Source organism: Pistacia vera, unplaced genomic scaffold, assembly GCF_008641045.1.
Source record: "Pistacia vera cultivar Batoury unplaced genomic scaffold, PisVer_v2 Contig37, whole genome shotgun sequence".
In the NCBI taxonomy this organism is placed as follows: Eukaryota; Viridiplantae; Streptophyta; class Magnoliopsida; order Sapindales; family Anacardiaceae; genus Pistacia; species Pistacia vera.
The window spans coordinates 96,960-124,237 of NW_022196190.1; the positions used below are offsets into that span (position 1 = coordinate 96,960).

General features: G+C 35.8%; 1 pseudogene; it reads right to left on the minus strand.

The window, feature by feature from the left end:
• Positions 1-1,220: 1,220 nt before the first annotated feature.
• On the minus strand, positions 1,221-2,389 carry LOC116140323 (annotated as a pseudogene).
• Between the last annotated feature and the right edge of the window lie 24,889 nt (positions 2,390-27,278).

The window sequence follows — 27,278 nt, forward strand, 5'->3', positions numbered from 1 at the left end:
TAGTAAAACAAAAAGTGACACAATATTCCCATCTATTTTCATAAGACAACAACAACACAGAAGCACTATACTTTTCATCATCAATTTTTCTGCTTTTACTCTAAATTTCCTTGACTCTATAAAAGTTGAGCATTTTAAACATTTAATGTGCAAGTGCATCAATCAATAAATAATTGGAGAATAAATTGGAAGTTGAGGACTGTAATTTAATGGCAAGGTGATAGAGTAACTTTAAACACCTAGATAACAGGTAGAGAGTAGCCAACTTGTTGTTAAAAAATTCAAAAGAAAATTAGCAAGGTAGCAAGGCACTTATGTTATCAAACCAAGTACAGATTCAAGAAAAAAATAAATCAAACAACTGATGATAAGACAATAAGGAGCTCAGCAAATGATTAAGTCATACTGAACTCTGCCTCACCATTGAGATATTAACCGATTAATTCTTAAAATAACTGATCAATTCCAATGGGTTCCTATTACTAGACGGTGCCAAAACAAAGAAGCAAATGGCGGAGATGGTAGACCAACGACAGACGAAAAATGGACAAGTTAGGGTTTAGGGTTGCAATGGAAACAAATAACACAACATCCAAAGAAAATAGGGCAAACCACTTACCGGAAATAGCGATCGGCTGAAGAATGAGATCGTCGAGATATTTTTCTCCACCGGTGGCGAACGAGTTTTAGCGCAGAGAACTGAGAACGAAATCGTGCCTGTTGTGCGATTTAGAAATTTTTTTTTCTTTTATCCTGTAGTTTGATTGAAGTTCAAGGGCATATTGGTCACAATATGCAAAAATTTGAGGATAATATGGGTACACCAATCTTCATGGCATTTCTGAAATAAATGATAAAAATTAGGGCAGTTTCATTCGGAAAATAAAAAAACTGAGGACAAATACGTCTGTTTGTGCAAATTGGCTATTTTGTAATTATTAATAAACCAAAGGATATTTTCATCCGCATAAACCACTGTTTAGGGGCAAGATTGGACAAAAATTATGATTACCGGGGTAATGTCTTAATACCAGCCCCCCATCAGGTAATATTATTCCCGGCAATTTATCCCCTTTTTGGCACTGTTTGTTATCTTATTTTCCGATAATGTTTTTGTACAAAAATGCCAAACACGGTAATCTGCTCAATTAAACAAATATTACCCTTGTTAAAAATTTTTGACCCAATCCAAACAGGCCCTTAACATTGATAATAATAAGCTAGATCTCTAATTCAACCCCCAACTTCTTTTTGCGCTCCAAAACAACTTCATAAACCTTGTGTTGATCACATAGAGACTTGGAAACACTGGTCTTTTGCATGCATCTCTTAGCCCAAGAGACAAGCTTTGGACACTCAGCTTCAAAGCTGAAGTTTCCCAGCATCTCAAATGTATGAAAAAGGCGTAGTGGGGAATGAGGGCCACATCTACAAAGCCAAAGGTGTTGCCCCCATAATAAGGCTTGTCTCCAAGATCTCCTTCCAGTACTTTGAAGATCTCTCTGAGTTCCTTCTTTGATGCTTCCTTCACTTCATGATCCGATGATGTCCCCAACATCCTTCCAATAGGATAGATCTGCATTCATAATACCCAATTGTCAGAATATTTAAAGAAGATGTAAAATCATGTAATAATTTGGAATATTTTGTCATAGCCTTTTCTTTGTCTATTCTTCTCGCTATAAACATCCCTTGTACGCTACCGGAGGGCTAAGGAGAAATATCAGTATTCCTTCGACGCCATCTGCCTGTGTTGGAGGAAAACTTTTACCCCGATGCAGGTATCAATCTCATACGCCGTTGCCCTGTATGGCCTTCGCCTATGGAGAAATACCAATATCCATTTGGCACATTTTGTCCCCGCTAGGTCCCAACATTCGGTTTGGCGTCAGTGTATTTAAGAGTGCTCCGATGCCAGGTCACAGCGTCAGGCTTGGCATCAGTGCACATAGGTATTTTTTTGGTGGTTCTTACTAAATAATTTATGAGAACAAAGGAAATGTTACTAACCTTCTTGTCGATGTAATCACCCCAAAATCTAGCATGAGCTCGGAGGTAAGGATGAGAAGGCAGCAAAGGAGATTTATGATTCCAAACCTCGTCGATGTACTCAACTATGATGAGAGATTCACAAATGGGTTTGCCCTAATGAATCAAAACTGGGAGCTTGTTCACAGTATTCGTTTTAAGAAGCAAAAGACTCTTGTTGCTTAAATCTTCGTCTCTTGATTCAAACTCAACTTCTTTCTCTGCCAAAGCTATCCTCACTCTCGTTGCAAAAGGACTATGCAACAAATCCAGTAAAACTACTTCACTTGCCATTGTTACACAAATCTAATAACACGATACTTATAGAACTGAATGAAATTAACTAAGGCAAAAACCAGTATTTATAGCCGAAGTTACTGATCATTATTCATTAAATAATTTATCTTGATTTTCTGTGGTTGATAATACTTAGGGCCCTTTTGTTCACTATTATATCCCTGTCTTTTCCACTATTTTAGCCTAAAAACCCAAAAATACATTTATTTTAATATTCTCATAATCTAATTCTACTTTATTTAACTCTCAAAACATTAATAATTACATTTCTGGTAAAGATAATTCAATTTTACTTTTTGTTTCAAAACACTATTTTAAAAAGCATTAGTATTAATTTTTTTATTAATTTCTCAGTCATTGCTTGCATAAAAAAGTGCCAGTTTCTCTTGGAGGTTCCAAATTCAACAAGAACTTTTTTTAAAGTAATTAAAGCTGCAATTTCATCAGAGCATCTCCAATGGTACTCTTTATTTTGAAAAGCATCTTTCATATAAATAAAGAGCATCTTCATTAATTTTTAAATATAAATAACACAATTTTTATTCAAATCCAATAGACTCTTTAAATTTAATGAAGATGCTCTTTATTTTTAAGAAAAATACTTAATGGGAGAGAGAATTAATAAATAAAATGTATAAGAACTTGTAGGTTATTAATTAAAATTAGGATAAAGAGTCAAATTTGACTCTCTAAATGTGGAGAGTCAAACTCACTCTCTAATTTATATTTTAAAGATAAAGAGTATGTTGGACTCTTGTTTTTATGGATAGACTCTTTATAATAAAGAGTTTGGGTCATATAAAGAGTCATTTGGAGATGCTCTTAGCCATACGTTATGATTTTTTCAACGATCACCATCACTTCTTTGCAAAGTCACCATGGTTCTTTGTTACTCCTCCGTTTCCAAATAAATGATGTTTAAAACTTACTACTTTTTTCAAAATAAATGTAGTTTGACCAAGCAACACTCTCTCACTTTCTTGGGTAGTGGCCCCTGTCTCCTCTCTTTTACTTAAATTTTCCCACTGCACTTTGAGAGGGAAGAGTAAATAAGATATGGAGTGGAAAAGAGAAAATTTGTTTACATTAAAAAAATTAGTATATTAAAAGTGTGTAATTGGCTAAAACGTCATTTATTTGGAAACGGAGGGAGTAATTTTCTATAGACTGAAAGACATTTTGCGCCCAATCTATTTCGAAAAGATAATTTCTCCCCCTTTGTTTCCGAAAAACCCAATGTTTTCCCCAATATTAGTGATTGTCTATCTCATTTTCTATTTGACTAGCTTTGACCAAGAGAAATTTCAGTTATACCCTTATTTTCATTATCAAAAGAGTAAATATTTTTAAAATTTATTAAAAAAAATTATAAATTTCATCAAAATTCATAAATTTATGAGAGATTAATAAAAAATTACTACTGAAAATAAGGATATAACTGGAATCTTCATGTCAAAGCTAGTCAAATAGGAAATCAGATGGACTGAGAATAACTTTGAGGGTAACAATAACATTTGGCGTTTCCAAAATCAATGGGGAAATTTGTCATTTTTGCAATAGATTAGGGACAAAATGTCAGTCAGCCTTTCTTATATAATATATATTCCACTTTTTGACCTTTGATTTTTCTTCTGAAAGATTCAAAAAGAAGATTTCAGTAGGGATTATACAATCTTAATCGTCAAAACAACAAGAAGAAAAGTAACATAAACTCTGTTAATTGTGGTATTATCTTGTTTAATACAGGTTAATTATGTCAATTATTTCAAATTCAAAAGCTAGCTGTTAGGTTTTTGCTTGAAAATTTGTTGATGAAGTTGTTGGAAATAAGAGTTGACTAGTAGATTATCAACGGGAATATTCATACTTCTAAGGGTGTGTTTGGTTTAGGAAATATTGTATTATTGGGAATGTTATATTAATAGGAAGATAGATTACCTTGAAGATTACTGTGAATGTTTAGGAAAATGTGTTTGGTTGATTGGAATAAATTGGTGGGTATGTTATATTAATATATTTGGTTGGGAGGACTAAATTGGTAGGTATGTTATATAATTTACTAAATTTCCATCCTTTTTAAATATTAATATAATATTTTTTTTTGAATAATTTCCTTTCCCCTACGTTTGAGATATTGCTAAAACACCCCAGAAATCAAAAAAGTTTAAAACTTGGCAAAAACACCCTCACCCACCCCAAGCCACTGCCGAATGCTTGTTACCACTACTGGCAACGATGGAAGTGGTCGTAATGGCGCATAATTGGTCGAATCTGGTCGTCTGTGTGCCATTATGGAAATTTTCGGCCAAATTTACGACCAGAACTGGCTGTTGTTAATGGCCAAAGATTGGGTCGTCTAGTCATTAATGACGACCAGAAGCTATAGATCTAGCTGGAAATGACCAAAATAGATCTGGCCATTTTCGGCCAGATCTACGACCATATCGACGCACGACGGCCATTTCTGACGACTTCCAACGGTGGTGGCTTGTGGGCGGCGGTGGTACTGGGTGACCAGTAATTTGTTTTAAATATAGGGGTATTTTTGTCCAAAAACTTGATTAGATAGTGGTAAAATTGTACTGGCAGATTAATGTATATTAATTTCAAAATAAGGGCATTATTGTCCAAAATTTTTATTAATAAAGGGTAAAATTGTTACAAAAATAAGATTACCAAGTAATCTTAAAATACCTTAGAAAATAGAGGTAATCAGATTACCTCCTATATTACAACAGTAAATACTATTGGTTTTAGAAGATTACCGGAATCTTATATTACTTGACAACCAAACGTGATAATCAAGTAATAAAAGATTACATTATCTCAGTAATTGGGGATTACCCCCAACCAAACACGTCCTAAGGGTACGTTTGGTTTAGGGAATGTTACATTACTATGAATGTTATATTAATAGAAAGATAGATTACCTTAAAGATTATTGGGAATGTTTTGAAAATTGAATTTGTTTAGGTTGGAATAAATTGATGGGTATATTATATTGATATGTTTAGTTGGGAGGCTAAATTGGTGGGTATGTTATATAGATTACTAAATTATCCTTCTTTTTCAATATTAATATAATATTATTTTTACTATTATTTTTTGAATCAGTCCTTTTAACCCCTTACATTTGAAATTTTACTAAAACACCATAGCCATATACAAGTTTAATTTATAATAAAATCACCCCCACCCAACTCAAGCCACTGTCGACCGTTGACAGTCGTCGGAACGGCACACGACCGGTCAAATCTGGCCGGCTGTGCGCCGATTTGACCGTTTACGGCCAAATCTATGGCCGTTGTGCGCCATGGATCAGGCCATTAACGGTCATATCCATTCCGATGTTGTGCGCCGGAAATCTAGGTGTTAACAGTCAGATGTATTCTAGCCAGAATAAATCAATCAGGTAAAAAACAATCATATTGGAGCATAGCCGGCCAGATCTGGTTGATCGTGCGTGCGACGGTCTTAGGTGGCCTACAATTTGTTTTAAATATGAGGACATTATTTCCCAAAAACTTAATTAATTAGGGGTAAAATTGTAATGGCAGGTTCCTGTAAATTAATTTCAAAATAAAGGCATTATTGTCCAAAAATTTTAATAGTTAAGGATAAAACTGTAACAAAATTAAGATTATCAAGTAATCTTAAAATACCTAAGAAAATGGAGGTAATCAAATTATCACCTACATAACCAATAGTAAGTACTATTAGTTTTGGAAGATTACCAGAATCTTATATTACTTGACAACCAAACATAGTAATCTAAGTGATATAAGATGACATTACATCAATCATTGGGATAGCCCCTACCTAAACACCCCTTAACATTCAAGTCAAATAATATTGTATTAAAATATATTAATTATAGTACAATGTTATAGATTTTCTTTGGTAGACAAATTATGAGTTTATAAATATTAATAAGTTTTATAATGATTATGAGAATTACAAAGCTTGATTTCATATTATTACATATAGGGGGCGTTTGGATCATATAATATTTTATTAAAGAGGTATATTATATGAACGGAAAGAAAGATCACCTTGAAGATTACTGGGAATGTTTAGAAAATGTGATTAGTTGGTTCGAATAAATTGGTGAATAATATGTTTGGTTGGGAGGATAAATGTGTAGGTATGTTATATAGATTACTAAATTTCCCTCCTTTTTAAATATTAATATAATAATATTTATTATTATTATTATTATTTTTGAACCATTTCTTTTAACCCCCTACATTTGAAATTTTGCTAAAACACCCTAGCCATATAAAACTTTAATTTGTTGCAAAATCACCCCCAACCACCCCAAGCCACTGTTGGCAATCAGCCACCACTGCCGACCGTTGCTGGCAATCGATGGAATGGTGCACGATTGGTCGTATATGGCTGGCCGTGCTTCGGCAAAGCCAAAAATGGCCATGGATCACAAATCCATGGCTAGAAAATAGCCAGATCTTTGGCTGTCCTATTTCATGGCCAAAGATCTGGCCTTTTCACGGCCACATCTTTGGTCGTGAAACGACCATAGAAACGCTAGATCTGGCCATTTTTGGCTATGGATTTGTGATCCATGGCCAGAAAAGGCATTATCGGTGCACGATCGGCCAAATCCTACCGTTCATGCACCATTACGGCAACTGATGCCAACGGCCGGCGGTGGTCTTGGGTAGCTGGGGGTATTTTGTTAACTTTTAAATTTTTTTGTGACCGGGGTGTTTTAGCTAATTTCTCAAATGTAGGGGAATTGGGTAATTGTTATTTGGTAGACATTTGAGGGCAATTATGTCCGAAATGATTTTTAATTTAGGGAAAAATGAGTAGAAAAATCATATTACCCCAGTAATGTTTTAATAACACCTCCTAACAAGGTAATAAGATTATCCCCTACATTACCAATAGTAAACACTATTTGCAATAAAAAATTACCGTAATATTTTATTACTTGCAAACCAAACACCGGAATCTTGCAAAATAAACGAAGATTACCCCCGTTATCTTATATACCCCCGATCCAAACAACCCCATATAGTTAAACTAGCTATAGCGACAAATTTATTTATTGGACCCTTTTTAGAAGGCAATTAATAAATAATCCAACTTTGAAATGGATTTGTAGGCGAGTTTTCTCATAAGATTTTAGGACACTTGTATCCATGTCTTTCACACTTAATCACATGAAATTGTGTTCGAGTTTATTCAATCTACTCGAGTTTGTTCATCATTTTCTGAAAAATTTTACACCCCCCCCTCCCCTTGTTTAACTTTTCAAACCCTATTTTAATATTGTCTATTCTATTCAAAATCCAATTCTATTCTATTCAACTAAAAACATTTAACAATTATTTTTCTTAATGAAAGTTTATAAATCAACAAAAACACCCCTACCCACCTAACTATTGTCGACAACTGGCCACCACCACCAAACGATGGTTGGAAGTCATCAAAATGCCACACAACCGTTTGGATCTGGTCGGTCATGCACCAATCTGGCCATTTTTGGCTAGATCCATCATGGATCTGGCCGTCAACGGCAGATTTGGCTGTTTACAACAGCCAGAAATCGTTGACGGCCAAGATATGGCTGTCATCAACGGCCAGACCTGGTCGTTTCGGCTAGATTGACGCACAACTGGCCAAATCCAACTGGTCGCGCACCATTCCAACGGCTTCCAGCCTTCATCCGGTGCTGGTGGTGGGCTGCTGGCAATAGTTTGGTGGGTGGGGGTGTTTTTGTTAATTTATAAACTTTTATTGTAGGGGTATTTAGTTAAATTAACAAATGTAGGGGGTTAAAAATAATCTAAATATTTTCAAAAAATGTACCAAACACATTTTTAAAATCTTATCCTATTTAATTAAATCCTAGTCAAAATATAATACTATTCTAAAAACTTAAACAAACAGAGCCTTAACATTTTAAATCAAATTTTTTTTTTTTTAACTAAACACAATGATATGAGTTATTATAAATGATATATCCACTTAATTAATTAGCAACATGCTTAGAATTTTTAATATTGATTTTGTAAACTAGAACAGGGTAAGAGAAAAAATAATAAGCTTATTTTTGCTTGAAGAATGGGTTACGAAGATGTAAATTTATGGTATTTTGTGTCTAAGTGGATTATGATTATATAAACTTTAGGTGTGATGTGGATTAAGTGTGAAAAAGAAGAGCAAAAATATGACATCAGTGACTTACTTTGTAAAGTATTCACTGTGTCTTGAGGATTAGTCGAGGTGTGCGCAAGCTGATCTGGACACCTCTGTCATAAAAACAAACAAATAAAAAAAAAAAAAAAAAAAAGTGAAGTGAAGTGAAGGTGGTTTTATAATGGGGGCAAAATTGTCGAAAAAACTTGAATACGAAAGATTTTGCCCACAAATTCAATTTAAAACATATTTTTTTAATTTACTCTAAGTAATTATTTCATGCTTGTAATAATACGTAGCTATATATGTTCCTACCGTAGAAACTGTAAACCGAGCATCCCAAATATTGTTAGCTCATTTCACATAATTATCCATACTTCAATTCCAAAAACTAAAATATAGTTTTATGTATTAGGAAACATGCATGTGATTGGTAAATGTGATCGATTTAAACAAATTATCATTTAAGTACAATTTTTTTTTTTTTTTTTTTTTTATGGAAAGGCTAAAAAAAAGAAAATTTTAAATTTATTCAATTTAAGGACATTAAATTGTAATTTTGTTCAATTTAAAGGCACAAGTTCATTTGTTCAATATAGAGACACTAAATAGTAACTTTGTTCAATTAGGAACATTTGTTGTAATTTAACAGGAAACAACGAAATTAAGACTTGTATACCCCTGGTTTTTATTATTGGTTTTAGCTTTTCAATTTTAAATTAAAAAATAAAAAAAAATAAAAAAAATTAAACATTTAGAAAATTTGTTTGATTTCACAGGTTAAATATAAAATAATAATAAAATAGAAAAAACAAAAAAATTAAATAAACAAAGACAAAAACATTGGATAAATTTATTTAGTAGACTCATTTTTCTTATAACTTAACAATTACTAATTTGCCATTGTTTTCCTATTAAATATAATTGCAATTAATAGTAAGTGTGTAAGCGGTAATGGAAATAACTCCGAATTAAAATGTATATATCATATCATTATCATATACATGCTTATATATTCATGAAGATGCAGAAGGAAATAACCACTAACCTCTAGCCATAGCAATTTGTGTTGTTGTGTTCTTCAAAGGTTACAGACCTTCCAATGCACTACAACTCTCTTAGAGGGGTTTTGGGAAATAAGAATAATTGCGTTGTATTGGGGACCTGTAAATGTTCCTTTTTTAAAGCACGCAAAAGTTTTTCCATCAAAGACAAGCTGGGGATACCTACTAAAAATACTCAACAGTTTAAATTTTATAAAAATAATATATATAAAAGTGAGGACCAAATATAATTTTAGGCAAGAATTTAATAATTAAAATTCTAAAATTCTCCCACTTGGTCCAAACTTTATTACACATCCACAACATAGTAGTTTTATATTCTATGTTAATTAAAAAAAAAAAAAATTGCATGATCATAGTAGTAGTCATTTTTTAACAAGGTTATCTTCCATGTATTACTATGCAATTTCTCTTTCTAAATAAACGCTTAAGTGGAATATTACTTTATGAACAAAACCTCAAATGTTTGTTCCAGTCCTCCAGAATGTTTGGTGTCTCCAACCCAAAATATATACAAATAAAAGAGAAAAACAAACAAATACAAAGTTTCAAAGAATGAAAGGTTACTCTCATAGTGACCAAACAAGAGTAATCCAATTTGAACTACATGATCCTTAAACATCTTTGTGGCATGCCTTTTGTCACAGGAAGTAGCAAATCATGCTCAGTGTGTATGTGTTCAATGAGTACTTCTTGGGCTTTAATGTGCTTCCTTATTGCTAAGATACTTATGTCGCTAGTGTTCACTTCGACTTCACTCTTATATTCTTAGCAAAGACACATAGCAGCTAAATTGTCACAATCAACCTATTGGCTCTGAGATAGACTCAATAACCCAAGCCCAGAAATGGAAATTCTTAACAATATGTTTGTAGTAGCCTCAAACAGGAAACAAACTCAGCTCCAGGGTAGAAGTGGCAACCAAGATTGTTTTGGTACTCCAAGATATAGCCCTCAACTAGCATAAACAAACTATTTCGAATGTGATTTTGAGAATCAACATAGCCAGCAAAGTCCTGAGTGAATATCCAACACCCCAAAATGTCAGCTATCTATATGTAAGCTAAACCTTTTAGTTCCTTGAGATACCTCATGAACTTCTTTGCAGCTCTCCAATGATCTAAACCAGGATTACTTTGTATATCTTCTAACATGTCAACTGCAAAAAAGCAATGTCAGGTCTAGTCAGACCTGAGCATACATAGCGCTTCCAAACAGCTGACAGCATAAGGAAATGATTTAATGTGATTCCTTTTAAAGCTCAAGTTGGACAGGACATTGGTTAGATTGAACTTACACCCTTGACCATGGATGCAACACTGTGGTGAACAATCCTTCATCAAAATCTCCCAAGGAATTTTATTAAATAGGCTTCTGGATAGTCCCAAATATGTGGGATCTATCCCCGGAATTTAATGCCAATGGACATAAGACGTCTCACCCAATCTTGTTATTACTAAATGTTGACGAGAGAAATTGTTTCACTCAGCAGCAACCCAAAATCATTGGTTGCAAGCCAAAAATCATACATTAAAACAAGAAAGATGATTTTGGTCCCCAACCTCTTGATAACATACACTGATCAGACATCTATACAAAAATCAATGAAGAGATAAAATGTGAAATTTAAATCCCACTGTTCGGTGAGTTTGGTCAAGTCATAAATGGACCTTCTTAAGCTTACAAACCAAATGCTCCCTCACTTGAAATATGAACCACAAAGGTTGTGTTCATATCAACCTCTTCCGCCAAATCCTCCATTGAGGGAAGCTAATTTCACATCCCATTTGATGTAAATATAAAATCAAAAGGGCAACTATGCCATGATTATGCGGAATAATCCTTTTTAGAACTGGAGGAAGAGAGAAAACGTTATATCTAAGAATCTATCCATTCCTTTGCTTGAAAACCCCTGGCCAACAAGCCTAGCGTGATCTTCACATGGTGCCTAATGAATCCTTTTGGTTTAAATACCTCATTAAAACCAATAGGTTTCTCAGTAGCAAACTCAACAAGGTCCCAAACTTATTCTCTACCATGAATTATCTCGTCAATCATGGCATGTATACCCAACTCAGATGTATACGTCTATGCTTGTAAAAACGTGTTGGGTCACCTCAACACCTGTCAATTTAGATCTGCATATCACTACATATCAGTGAGGGATTGCTGATTCTATGTTCTAGTAGATCTCCGGTATGTTGTATCAAGTAGTCTCTTGTGAGATGTTGCACAATTAGTGTTCTCGTGGGTAACGAGTTGTTTAGAATGATATTCTAAAACAAGCTCATTAGAAACGTGGGACTTTGAATATTGGCTTCCTCATGTTCATCCAGTTGAATGGACAACAATCTTTTACATTGATGTATGAGCATTAGTGAAACATCAATTTTCTCAGAGGACTAGTGTCTGAGTTGATCATACCACGGACCACGTCTTCCGAGAAATTTGATTCTTTGATCAACAATTCTAAGGAAGTGTTCAAACAAATAAAACCTATATCCCTGGATTTTTCAGCATATCTAATAAAAATGCACTAAAGCTTTCCCCCTGGAGGATCTAACTTCCTTCTTGTGGATTATAAATCTAACTTCAACTGGGGCACACAACAGCGGGTAAAATGGACTTAAAAACTTGGTTTCATCTTCCATAACTCGAAGGCAATTCTAGGGAACGCCTAGTTGGAACTGCGGTCGTATATTAGTACACTGCTTTTAAGAGTCGATCAAAAGATTCAGGAAGTTGGAGGGAGTTAGTCAGATATCTGCGTACCATATCCATTAATGTTCTATTTCTCCGTAATATAAACCATTGCTGAGATTGGTGTGCACAGGCAGGTGTATTGCGCTACAATACCTGCTCTTTAAAGCAAATTTAGCAAATGACCAAGTGCTTGTCTTGTACCAATATATCTACCATAAATATCCCACTCTATCAGATCTCACGATCGTTAATTTGTTTTCACAGTGTTCCATTACTGTATGCAGTTCTATACTTTGAAAGCATCAATGCTCATCCTTGTGATGAAGCAAATAGGATACAGATATCGTGAGTGATATCATAAAACCCGGAACGTGATGAAATATTTTTAAACCGTTAGCAGCTATGTACAGCAACAAAATCTATGTGTATTGATCTCTAAAGGTTCAAAATATCTTGGCACTTTCTTGGATTTGTTACGTTGTTTTCCTAATGCAGTCTACACCGTAAAAGATCAAAGTCATTGTAAAGTCAAGAGTTCTGAGAACTCCACCATTTACCAACCTTTTAACCCATATCAATGGAGTTGTCCTAATTCCTATGCCACAGACAGGACGAGTCTCACTCAAACAGTAGCGTTAATACCAGTACTAGCATGTGAAGTCATCAAACCTATAGGAAAATATCACTTAAATGAATTTTAAAACAAAACATCACCATTAGACTACCTTTCCAACAAGTAGAGTAGTTCTTAATTAAATTAACAGAACTAGCATAAAATTGTGAAAGAGATCCAAGGAACAAGTTTGAACTGAAATTAAATTCCTATGAAAAACTAGGATTATAAAATGTTGTTCACAATCCAAAAATATAATTAGGCCTTAAAATAAGTCTATATGTTCCAATAGCTTCAACACTTACGGCATCGTTTCTGAATAGGATGCCTGCATTCCTTCCCATGGTGTCTTTTGATCCAAAAAACTTTGTTTATGCGTATAGAACATGGATTGTAGAAACCGAGATCAATACAATCATTATGAGAAAACCAAATATATGAGCAAACACAAATAATATTGAGATTCAAACACACAAGAGATGTGAGGTTCCTTTCTTGTTAAGCCAGACCATTTCTTTTAGGAACAATCCTTCTTCAGTGTCCCTTCTTTTACAAACAAAAACTTGGTGTTGTCCCTTATGTTCCTTTGCTCGTAAACCTCATGGAAACTTTACCTTTCCCTTCCACTTCTATATCTGTGTTTGAAGTATGCTTGGCATTCCTGTCACAGATATGCAGTTTCATTCACTTCCAAAGCAATCATCTCCCCTCTTGAACACACATGGTAAAAGCTCATTGATAGATCTTAGCCCTTTTGTGTGTATAAGATATACTTGAAAGGAGTAGATAATGAGATGAGAAGGGAGTAGGGCTAATGCACCAAGAAATCATGCATTAATCGCATTGAAGGGATTCTCAATTGAGAAACGATGTCCATCATTTCTAATGTGGCTCCACGAACTCCATTAATACGGTGGAGCTCATGGAAGTCATATAATCATAGGGTGCGGCACTAATGCTTATCTGATGTTTTCAAACTGCAGCATGAATGCATCCTTCAAATCCGTTGAACATTCTCACACTCCGGGCTATAGACCCAAGAATACTGCTCATAATGTGAGATTTGATAAAACATCATGCTTAAAGGTGGGACCCTCCACAGTTTTCATACAAAACAATCTCAGCCTGAAGAGCTAGTATCATAGGTGTATGGAGCTTTCCTTACCAAAGAGCACATAGTCAAGCTCACAATGCAACCCTAAATGAAAAGAAACAGCTTCCTCCAAGTTTTATAGTTGTCACCATTTAAATAGGCACTTTATCCTACTGATCACAAAGTTGATCAAGCTTAGGTATATCAACTGTATGCTACTATATAATTATGAGGCATAAACCATCAACAAAAATTAAGTTACCAATGTCAAAACAAATAACAATGTATAAAATGAATCACAATATCAGAAAATCTCTTGTGCGTAAAGACATTATATATCAGTCATTCATGATCCTGTACTGATGAAAACTAGACTTATTATATTTCAATAATACATATGGGCTAAGTTAAGAAATCAGAATAATTTCTATTTCATCCTATTAATCATGTGAAATATAACATTCCCTGTGGGTAAAATGATATATTTAACTAGATTAAACTAACAAACGATGGCATTAAGTTTAATATGTTTATTAAGATACTTAATGCCTATATTATCATACATAGATGTGGCTCCTCTAAATAATCAACATATATACGATATAAGACAAGATAGTTATTAACGATGATTGCAATAATCCAACATAACAAAACAAAATAAGAATAAACCTTATGAGCAATAACAGAACTAATCACATGGACATAAAAAAATTACCGCGTTGTCACCGAGATCCCACGCGCCACCATGACTTAACCACAACAGCAAAGTCCCCCACACGCGTCACGCGCCTCTAGAGACAAACCACACTCCTGCAAGCGCCGACACAACCCTCCCACAGCTTGCACGCGCCAAAGCACACCTCCCACGCACTCTACATGTAGACAGGCGCATCTTCACGAGCGGTACAGTGCCAATGGTCACGCGGGTTAGTTTGACCCGTTTGATCGGGTCGAGTTGACCATTACCTAGTTAATTGCACCCAGTTTGACCATTAACCGGTTTGACTCGTTGACCGGTTCACTAACTCGGTTTGACTCATTGACCCGATTCAGGTTGACCCATTAGGTTGTTAGGTGAGTTTGACCGAGTCGAAATGACCCGATTTGACCTTTGATTGATCGGGTAAGATTGACCCGTTTTTATCCTTGCCTAGGTCTATTGACCCGTTCACCCAATTTGATGGGGTTCTTGACCCGGTTTCTACAAACTTTTAAAACCGTTTTATGCAGTTTTAAACAACCCCGATTCTAGCCAGTTTTCAGCGTTTTAGAGGGGAAACTTGAACGTGGACGTATGGCTATGTTGGTGACATCCCAAATGAAATTTTTCGTCCCAAATCGGCGCGTAAATGGCTACTAAAAACACCCAAATGATAATTTTAACCAAAACTTTAAACTAGCTAACTTTGCAATTACAACTTGTTTTGACAAATAATATATCATGGAAGCTCTTTCAACAAGGATTCCAATGACAACCAAAACCCAAAACATATATGATTATTCAGAAAGAAGTTTGTCCTATTAAGTTACAGGTTATATAAAAAAGTCCCATTTTATGCAATATACCTAAATTTACAGAACAAACAATTAAATGCCAGACAAAGAGTAAAAGAAGGCCTGATACCACATGTAAGATCAGTAATGTAAATCGCTCAGAATCAAACTGTATAATTCATATTCATTATTCTTATACATGCTTATATATTCATGAAGATTTGCGGAAGCGAAATAATTTAACCACTAACCTCCGGCCATAGCAATTTGTTGTTTTGTTTTTTGGTGTTGTTGTTGTTGTTGTGTTCTTCAAAGGTTACAGACTCTTCTAAGGCACTGTAATTCTGAGAACGATGGTTTTTGGAAATAAGATAATTGCGTGTATTGGGGATTTGTAACTGTTCTTTTAAAGCACGCAGAAGTATTCCATCAAAAACAACTATAAGGATAACTGCTGAAAAACTGAACAAAGTTACTATTGTCGTCCTAAACTTGTGTCCCTTTTTTTAGCATTTCATGAAAAATTTGTACAAATTAATAATATCATATAGATAATAAATATTCAATTGCTTAGAGAAAATGAATTTTTATATAGAATTGATATTTAGTTATATTTTATTCCATTTCAATTTTACTATCTGAAAATTACATCTTTTTCATATTTCTCTATAATATTAAAATATTATGTAAGATTTTCTACAAAATTAAATCAAATTCTTGTGTGCCAGTGTGATTCAGTTGGTTTTAATCAAATGTTGAACTGAGGTTAGGCATGGCAATGTTCCCCGAAATTTCGGGGACCCGTCCAGCCCGCCCATATGGGGCGAGGTGGTTAGCCCGGTTTTTTTTGGGGATAGGGGCAGGGGGGGGGAGCATTCAATCCCCATCCTCGGGGATGGGCCGGGGTGGGGGATGCCTTTCCCGCCCCACCCGCCTCGTATAAAATATATAAAATTAAAATTATAATATATATCCACTCCTTATTTCATCTAATAAACAATTATCCTACCTATATAAACCCCAATTTTCCTAATTTCCCTCACCTAAACAACAAGAACAAACCCTAAGCCATATTTATGTAAAATTAACTATGTTTAAACGATTAATTAAGTGTTGCATGGGACGGAGAGTTAACTATTGTGTTTGGTAATGCTCAAATTAATATGTTTATGTAAAATTAATGGGCGAGGGACGGGCCTTCAACATTACCCTTTGGGGCGGGGATAGGGAATTCCTGTCATCCCCGTAAAGGGGATGAGGCGGGGTGGTGGGGAGTGATTTTGAGGAGGGGATGGGTACGGTGAATGAGATCCCCGCCCCGCCCCATTGCCATGCCTAAATGAGGTTAAGAAAATAATAACAATATTATGAATCACGTTGGAAATATATAAAATTAATTAAGAAAACTTTGTCACAAGTCTTATAAAATCTTTGACTAATAATTCACTTTGATAATAACAAAATCAAATGCCATGAAACATGAAAGATAGCGTGGTGATAAAAAAGTAATATTAATCATAAAGGACAATAGAAATTCACCATATATCAACATAAAATTATTAGAAAATCATAATGTGGAACTTATAACTTAAAAACATAAAACTCGTCAAAGACGTTGATTTGAGATCATGAAGCTCTTTACTCAACCCCAACATCTTATGATCTCCATAAACGATTCATAGACCTCTTCTAGTCACACATGGAGTGGAGACACTGGTTTTTTATTCTTAGCAATGAAAACAGCCTTGCGAGAATCTTCTTCTACCTTGAATTTTCCCAGAGTTCACTAGTTTGAAGCTGAAGACTGGAATCAATACCAAATCCACAAATACAAAAAGTTTCACCTCCAAATAATGGTTTCTCCAAGCTCTCCTTCCACTACCTTTAGTTACTTATCACTTCCTCTTTGCTTGTTTCTACACTTCACATTTCGATCCAAAACGTCTTCACAAATCAAAAATGCAATACAATTATCGAACCAGGTTTCAATGCTAGTTAAGGAAATCATAACTGAAAACTGAAAAGATTTTTTGTTTTTTGGGAGTGATTTTAAACCTCATATAATTATCCTTATCCGGGTGTAATACACTTCTTTATATTTAAATAAGTCTCTTTAAACTCATGTAATACCAAAAAAATAGTCTTCTAACCTTATCAGTTTTCTGTTTACACCACTTTTCCTCATTTTTAAATTTGAAACTTATTTTTCTTCTGACCATCTTGTTATACAATTACTTTCTTCTAGTTTAGTAATATATGTTAATCGAAAAACAATTATTTGAAATAAAATAAAAGGTTCAATATTATAAATTTAGAAATTAGGGTATAGGAGAAAGAATTAAAAATATAAAATAAAGAATCAATGGTTGTAGATGCTAAAAATCTACGGTTGTAGAAATAAGGTCTGATCCTTGTGAGGTTGAGGCCACTGACAAATCCGTTGTAACTACACTACAAAGAAACCAACATGAAGCGAACGAGAAACACGGGGCAATGTTGCCATAGGCAATCTAACGCTCAAGTCAGTAAGGTTGATAGAAGGCTTTTTGTGAGGGGTAAGGGAAGGAAAGGTTACCTATGGACTTTTGTCGGCGACTAAACTATTAGAGTAGGTGCTCTAGAGCCATCAATTATTGTAAATTGACTCTGTAATAAATGTTTATTATCAATAAAAGACATATTCTCTATATCGTGTATGTAATGATAGATGTCCTTAGGAGGTAGAACCGTGACGAGGGTATCAGTGTTTCAAATCTTGATAGTGAGAAACCTATGTATCTGAATCACATATGATGGTCATTCAGAAACGTTCCGTAGCCTAGTAATATTCTGACCAAGGACACAGATATACGGTAAGGCTATCAATGTATTGAACGACCTGTCGAAAGGCAGATGTACTGATCTCACTTGTAAGGTGTTTACTAAAAACTGGTGCAATGCAGGGTGCTTGCTAGAGGCAAGTTCATAGACAAACCCACAGAGGATTCCATATGGATGGTAACCCATGTCTATGGAAAAAATCCCGTCTAATGGGTGGTGATGCATGTGATCCTTAGACTTGAGAATCACCGGAGCAGCCTTGTACACACAATTGGTGTAGTTTGACATTAGCCCAATGTAGTTCTATTGAGAGCTATCAATATGATAGTGATTGGGCTACATTGAGAAGTGTATCGAGACTATGGTGGATGACAAAGGATTCATCACTTCATGGGTACGAGAGAAGTTATATCACGGGGTAATTCAATAAATGGCAATGACACTAAATCTGTAGCCACAGTGGGATTGAGTGATGCTCAATCCAATTTTATTATTCTGGTCATTGGTCCATAACTGAATACAAAACATGTCAAGGATATCTGAGGTGACACTATTCTATAACTCAGTCTCAATGAGATAACAAAGATGAAAGGATTGGATTGCACGGTAACCAAACACCGTGAAGGCGCGGTTTCGTTTGAATCGAATCTATCAGGTGGTCATGATGCCTTGCTAGGGGGCCAATCTTGGTCTGGTGTAGTGAGACGATTAATTGGTGTTAATCACAATACTAACACTGGCCAATATGATAAGGAGCCTAAGGGTAACACACACTTAGAAGATAATTTAGAATCAATTTGCGAGAAGGGTATTTCTGTCTTTAAGGATGAAAGGGTATTTTGGTAATCTACAGTGCAATTAAATTTGCTGAGGTTGTTGCCTGTAATTAATTTTAATATTAAAATTAAATAGTGAGATTATATTTAAATATATCTATGTATATATATTTAATGAATTATATGATTATTAATAACTTAAAGTTAATATAGTATTATATATATTAAATTGATTTTAATTATAATAATAATTAATTAATCTAAAATACCATAAAGGTGTGTTGTGTTGGTTGCAGGTGGAACAATAACCGGTGAACAGTAGCCGTGAACAGTGTTCGTGTCCAAAATCAGAGATATTCGGGGAGCCTCCAAACGTTAGTATAAACTACATCTTGTATGATTGTTTTAATACTGTTTTATTTACGTTCAGTTTATGCATGAAAACGTTATAAACTGTACTCGGATCTTGGTTCGTGTAATTGATGATTCGTTTTAAATATACGTTTTTTGTTGCGCGAATCGGTCAGTTACTAAACAGTGGTATTAGAGCCTCAGGTTACAGATTATATGTTGTAACGTTGATTCATAAAGTATATTTGATTGATAACCTGTTGAGCATAAAGTTGATGTTCTTTAAATCTGTAAATTAATAGTAATTAAGATCAATCGGACTAAGGATATGTTGATGAGTGACTTATTTGGTTAGTGATGTCCTAGTCGATAGCTTGTGCATTTATTCGATTTGGATCCATATCGTTATATGAAAAACTGCAAAAAAGGTTACTGTGCGATTCATGTTTTGCAGCGTTAGCCATGGTGAAATAACACTTGCCGCTGCGAGACGCAAAAAAGGAATCTGGCCGCGACGAAATAACTTCGGCTACGACAAACCTGCCGGAAAAGTAGATTTGGCGCGGCAAAATAAAACTTCGCGCGGCATAAAAGTCTCGTGAACGTTTTGTTGTTTTTCGAAGTTTATGGTGTTTACTGCGGGAAATAAAAATTTCGCCCGCAACAACATGTGTGTATGAACTTCGCCACGGCGAATAAATTTCTTCGCCCGGACAAAGAAAGTTACTGTTCGTTTGCTTTTCTGTTTTTCGAACATGGGGCCAAATTGCAGTTTTGAACTATTTAAAAGCCAATAATTCTGCAACATGTAAAAGGTGAATTTAATAATTCCACCCACCCAAATTCAAAATATTAATTTTGGATGTATGCAATGTTCTGTTTGAAATTGCATGGTGCCCAGTACATGAGCCTTAGAACTTTGGTATGTTTTTGTAATTTTGGGTTTGCTTGTAATTTTAAAAAGAATAGGACTGCGTGTGTCCTACCACTCTCCTTATATCTCATGTATTTCGTCTTCTCATCTCACTCCCCTCGATATAACGCGGGCGTTCTCTATTTTACGATGTAAATTAGAATAGGATTTTTTATATAAAACTTTGTAATGATCGTGAGAAGAGAAAACGAATGAGCGATGAAGAATAACTTAAAGACCCAAGATTTACTTTTGAAACCCCCAGGTTGACCAATCGATTCCTCTAGGCTCAAGGAAATCAATTTTATGGAGCCATGTATCGGCACGTTTTATTTTGTTTAAAATGCATGCTAAGTTGAATGTCAATAACATGCCAAACAATGTCATTCTAAACAAGATAATAATTTGGTGAGACATTAAATAAAAAACCTCAAACAAAGGATATTAAGTCACTTGAAATGTCTTCCATCACCATTTCTTAATCAAACCATTTTTCATTGGAACCTTGCTTGCCAAAGGTGAAGGGTACACTTCTACCAGTGGGAAGGTTAAAGCTCATTGGAGTTTTCCTTAATAGTGATGGGTCGACTAAAATGAATGTTTTGCTTGTTCGCCAAAGCGAAGGTGATAACATGTCATAGGCATTGTAGAGAAGTACACTGTTATATGTACGTGGTGACATGTAGTGTCCACTCTACTGATACTGAGAATCACATTTGAGGACAATGGCTTCGGCATCGTATGTATGATTGGCTTGTTGGCTTCTTTCACATTTGAGGTGATAGTGGGAGCTATCAAATGGTGTGGATTAAGTTGTTAACCTACTAATCAACCATTTTGGCTGTTCGCCAAAGTGAAGGTTTGGAAATGGGCCAGATGGGATCTCAGTCCACTAGGGAAGCCAACGGGCTTTCCTGAGTTAATAGTGAGGGCTATTAGCTTAAGGAAAGTAGTGGGAGAGCGTTTTAATAAGACCATATTAAGGAATAATAAACATTATATTGACTGTACTTTTTGAATGTAGATTCACTTAAAAAATGAGCATTATGAACTTGCGATCGATAATCGAGAAAGAAAACAGGTTGGATGGATCTAGTTTCTCGGACTGGTATCGTAATCTTCGGATATACTCAAGTCCGAAAAGAAATGTATATCCTTGGAAGCATATATGGCTAAGCCTTATCTAATGCCCTTAGGAAGTAAAGGATACTTATCAAAAGTTCATTGATATGTTGATGGCGTTCAATGCTTATGTTAGCATAGAGACACTAGTGCTGCAACAGCAACATGAGAATATGGACGTTGCTATCATTATTCAACACCTCAAGGAGCTTATAAAGGGAATGCTCGACGTGAGGGTACAAGGTGTCAAAACATATTTGGAAGTCGCCTAACCGAGGGAGCCCAAGTTACCCTCATGTGCTCAAAATGATTGAGCACATGGAGAGGTTTAGACTTTGGGGGTTTGAGCTGGATGCAGATTACAAGTGGATTTAATCTGCAATCCTTGCCTTACTCTTATGCACCATTCAAAATGAACGTCATATAAACGCAATGGTTGAAACCTGCAGAGCTTTTGAACATGCTAAGGACTACAAAACAGGACTTGAAAAAGTCTAAGCCTATTTACTAATAACTGCACGTAAAGAAAAGGGTAAGGGTCAAGGGTAAGGTAAGGGAAAGGCCAAGGGCTAATCCCAAGCCCAAGCCCAAAGGACAGGATTGCTCTCAAGCCTGGGGGTGGCGTTGGGAAAGGTGGGAAGGTAGTATGCTTCTATTGTGGAAGCTTGGCCACGGAGGAGCACTGCAGGCTTCCTCGCAAACAAGAAGAAGTCAGATACTTCGACTTCAAGTATGTTTATGATGAGATTAATTCTCTTCTTCAACATCTTGGGTCATGACACAGGGTGTGGTATTCACAATTTATATTGATGGTAGGGACTAAGGCAGAGAGATTGCTCGCCAAGGGAGAAGTGGACCTACGAGTTGGAACATGGAGCACATGTTGCTGCATTAGCTATAGGGAATTATGTTTGTCTTTGCCTACGGGCTTATTATTAGAACTCAAAAGACTGTTATTTTGGTACCTGCGATTTCTAGAAAATGTATTCAGTAACCGCTTTGGATAATATAGGATATCGTTTTGAAATTTCTAATGGATTGGTGTCCTTTAGCTTGAATGGTATTCTATTTGGAATTGCAAGGTTATATAACGGATTATATGTTCTTGATTAAACAATAACGAATATTCTCAAAATGAAACTAATAAGAGCTAAACATAGCGATCAAAATCATACATACCTTTGGCATTTTGTAGATTGGATCATGTTAACAGACCCGACATTGTAAAACTTCAAAGGGATAGAGTTTTGGACCCTTTTGACTTCCAGCCATTTGAGGTATGCGAGTCATGCCTTTTAGGCAAGATGACCAGTCACATTTTACATGACAAAGTGAAAGGGTACTAAACTGGTAGGCATCTATCCCTAGTGATGTATGTGGTCCCTAACAGTTGAAGCCAGAGGTAGATATTCCTACTATCAATTTACTGATGATTTCAGTAGATTGGTTATGTCTACCTCATGAGACATAAATCTGAAGCCTTGATAAGTTCACAGAATTCAGGAATGAAGTATAGAATATGTTAGGCAAAAAGTATTAAGGCTCTTCGGTCGATCGAAGGAGGTGAATACTTGAGCTCAGGGTTTTTTGAAATACCTAAAGGTGTTAGGAACGATCCATTGAGGCAGCGGAAAACAAAAGCAAATAACAACACGGACTCATCCATAGAACACAAGATCAAGGCACAAATTTACAGTTATATATAAATAAAAATCTGCAGAAAATCTAAGTATAGGATCAAACCGTAGTAGTCCACACGAAGATAACCTCAAGGAACTAAAGAGGGATTGCGATCCTCTTTATCCTTAAGAACAAAGAAGAATGAAGAGTATTTGATTTAAAACCCAAAAACTCAAATCTGGCATGAGTAGTGTTTTTGGGGTGGAGGTTTTGTTTTTTTTCAATGAATGAAATGAATTGAAAAAAATTAACTTATTCACAAAGAAACCTTTTCTTTTATAGTGCAAGTTAATTGCCCTATTCCTTATGGAATAGGCTTGGGCTCCAACCCAAACACCTTGTTTCCAAACACTCCCAATTAGATATTTTAATATTAGTTCAACATTATCTCAATTAAAATCAATTAATATATATATTTATATATAAAATTAACAATAATAATAACTTATTTAAATATATGCCGAACACATATTTAAACGTAATATCACTATTTTATTTTCTAACAAATTAAATAAAGGCTACGACCTCAGCAAATTTAATTATACGGTGAAATATCAAAATACCCTTCGCTAAAAAGATGAAAACGCCCCTTCTATCTTGAGTCTAAATGATCTTCTATGTGTGTGACCCATAGGCTCCTCATTATACCAATAGTGTATAGTATCGCGGAATTAACACCAATTAATGTCTCACTATACACAGACCAAGATTGGGCCCCTAGCAACGGCCATGGCCACCCGATAGATTCGGATTCCGCAAGTAGCTACCTGTCAACGATATGATTACCGTACAGTACGATCAATTTCATCATCCGTATATCGACGAGGAACGAGGCATAGAAATCGTGTCAACCTACGGTTACTCTCGCTATTATGTATTCAGGTACTGGACCAATGACCTGTATTATAAACAGATAGAGCAACAACTCAATCCCACTGTGGCCATAGTTTTATGGCGTTGCCATTTACTGAATTGCGCCGTGAGATAACTCTCCGTACCAGGAGTGGATAAAATCCTCTTCTATCCACCATAGTTTGTGTAACTCATTGATGTAGCCAATCACCACTGTATTGACAGCTTGAATAGAATTGCGTTAGGCCAGTGTCAAACTATACCGATCGATGCACAAAGCGCTCTGTGATCTCAAGTCTAAGGGATCACATGCACCACAATCGTTTGAGGATTTGTTCCATAGACACTAGGGTGACCATCCATATGGAATCCTCTGGTGGGTCAGTCTAGTGAACTTGCCTATAGCAAGCACCAATTGTGCATTAGGTGTCAACAAACAACCTTGACAAGTGGATCAGTCACTGTTCACAGGGTTCGTTCAACACTATGATAGTCTTACCGATTATATGTGCCCTTACTTCAGAATAATACTGGGGCTACGGACATTTCTAGAATGGCCACCATATGTGATCATAGGGTTCTCACTATCAAGATTTGAAACATTTGATACCCTCGTCATGGTTCTACATTTCTAGGACATATATCAATACATATTACAATTAATAATGATTTACGCGATATAGAATAAAAATTATTGATTAATGAACATTCTTACAAATAGTCAATTCTACAATAATTGATTGGCTTCTAGGGCACTACTCTAACAGAAGGAATGTGGGATAGTATCACAACTCACCTTCCGTATACACCCCAGCACAATGGAGTGTCTAAAATGAGGAATATGACCTTACTTAACATGGTAGGCCGCATGATAGTTTTTGTTAGGATCTACCCATAATTCTAGGGTTAGCTTGGAGACTATGACTCACGTATTGAACCGGGGTTGTGCCATCAAAGTCTATAGATAAGACTCATATGAAAACTATGGAGTGGGCGGAAAAGCCCAATTGTCTTATCTAAGATTTGGAGTGGCGAAGCTTATGTCAAAAAAAGAATGACTTCAAACAAGCTGAGCCCAACATCTGAGAGAGTTTTTGTGGGGTATCCTAAGGAACCAAAGGGTACTATTACCACCCAGAACAGGCAAAATTTTTGTCGCTCGTATGGTGTCTTCTTAGAAAAAGAATTTGTTCTTCAGAAGAACTAGTGGGAGAAAAGTAGAAACCTCAATGAAGTTCTAGAACACAAGGTTACATAGCGCAGAACGGAGGAAGATTTTGTCAAGAAGTGGTTGAACATCTTGAGGAAGCCACTCACAATCTGTGGATCAAAATGAACACTAAGTAGCACAGGAGCTACGTAGGCTGAGAAAGTACGCCATGAGCCACGAGAGACAGTTATCTATGATTCAACATGGAGACGTATAGTCTACCAAGACGATGAACCAGAACCTACGAAAAGCCTATATCGGATCCAACTTCCATTTAAATGGCTTGAAGCCATGAAATCTAAGATGGACTCCAGTACTGAAACCAAGTATGGTCTCTAGTGGAATACTGAAGGGGTGAAACCCACAGGGGTGAATGGGGTCTTCAAAAAAAAGACTAACCTGGATGGCAAGGTGCACACTTATAAGGCACAGACTGTTGCCAAAGGTTTCAAACAAATTCATGTATGGACTATGAAGAACCTTTTCGCCGATTGCCATGATTAAATCCATCCGGATTATGCTTGCGATTGTAGCATATCATGATTATGAGATTTTGCAAATGAATGTCCAAACGACTTTCCTGAATGATAACCTTGAAAAGGAGTGTTATGATCAACCCGATGATTTCGTTCTTGTGGGCAAGCTGAGAAGGTATGCAGTTGCAGAGATCTATTTAGGACTCAAGCAAGCTTCAAGGAGCTGGAACATCGTTTTGATGAAGCCGTAAAAGAATTCAGTTTATCAAGAACGGAGAGAGCCCTGTTTTACAGAAAATGAGTGGGAGCACGATGGCATTCCCTGGTGGTATGTCGACGACATACTTCTGATCGAAATGATATACCAAACTTGCAGTCGGTAAGACTTGGTATCCAAGTGCTTCTCCATGAAAGACTTAGGAGAAAACCCTAAATTCGGAATAAAGATCTACGAGATAGATCGTAGGTTGCTGGCTTAAGTCAAAGTACATACCATTGAAAGGTTACATAAGAGATTCAGTAGGAAGAATCCAAGAAGGATTTCATCCGAGTCACATGGTATGTCTCTCTAAGGATATGTGTCCTAAAACACACGTAAGAGAGATAGAATGAAGATGATCCCATATGCGTCAACAATTGGATCCATCATGTATGTCATGTTATGTTAGGATTGATGTTCATATGATGAGCACTTGTAGTAGATATCAACGGATCAGGTAAGCGTCAATGGATAGCTATCAAGGAACTCCTAAAGTAACTGAAGAGAAACTAAGGACATGTCTTGGTTTAGGAGGGGAAGATGGCTCACTGTAAAAAGTACAGTGATGCTAGTTTCCAAAAGATAAAGATGATTATCAATCGCAATCAGAGTTTATATTTGTCTCAATGGGGGTCCAGTGAGCTGGAAGAGCTCCAAGCAAAACACTGTAGCGGACTCTACAATAGAGGCTGAGTATATTGTATGATTCGATGTGGCCAATGAGGCAGTCTGGATTAAGAAGGGCGTCACGAACTTGGTGTGGTTTCTACGATTATGATCCATTAGATGTTATTGCGACAACAATAGAGCAATATAGCTCAAGCAAAGGAACTACGGTCTCACCAGAAGTCCGACACATACTCAGACAGTTTTCATCTATCAGAGAACAGGTTGAGAGGAAAGAGGTACAGATCAGTAAAGTGCATAATGATACAATCTCGCGATCCACTAACGAACGCCTATGTCGCAGCAGAAGCATGAAAAAACACTTAGGTCATTCGGTATTAAATACATGAATGATTGGTTATAGTGCAAGTGGGAGATTGTTAAAATAGGTGCCCTAAAGCCATCATTATTGTAAAATTGACTCTGTAATAAATGTTTATTTATCAATAAAAGGCATATTTTCTATATGGATGTAAATGATATATGTCCTGAGTGGTAGAAACGTTGAAGAAGGTATTCAAGTGTTTCAAATCTTGTAGTGAGAACCCTATGATCACATATGGTGGCCATTCTAGAAATGTCCGTAGCCTAGTATATTTTAACCAAGGACACAGTATAATACGGTAAGACTATAATAGTGTTGAACAGACCCTGCGCAAAGGCAGTACTGATCTCAACTTGTCCAGGTTGTTGTCG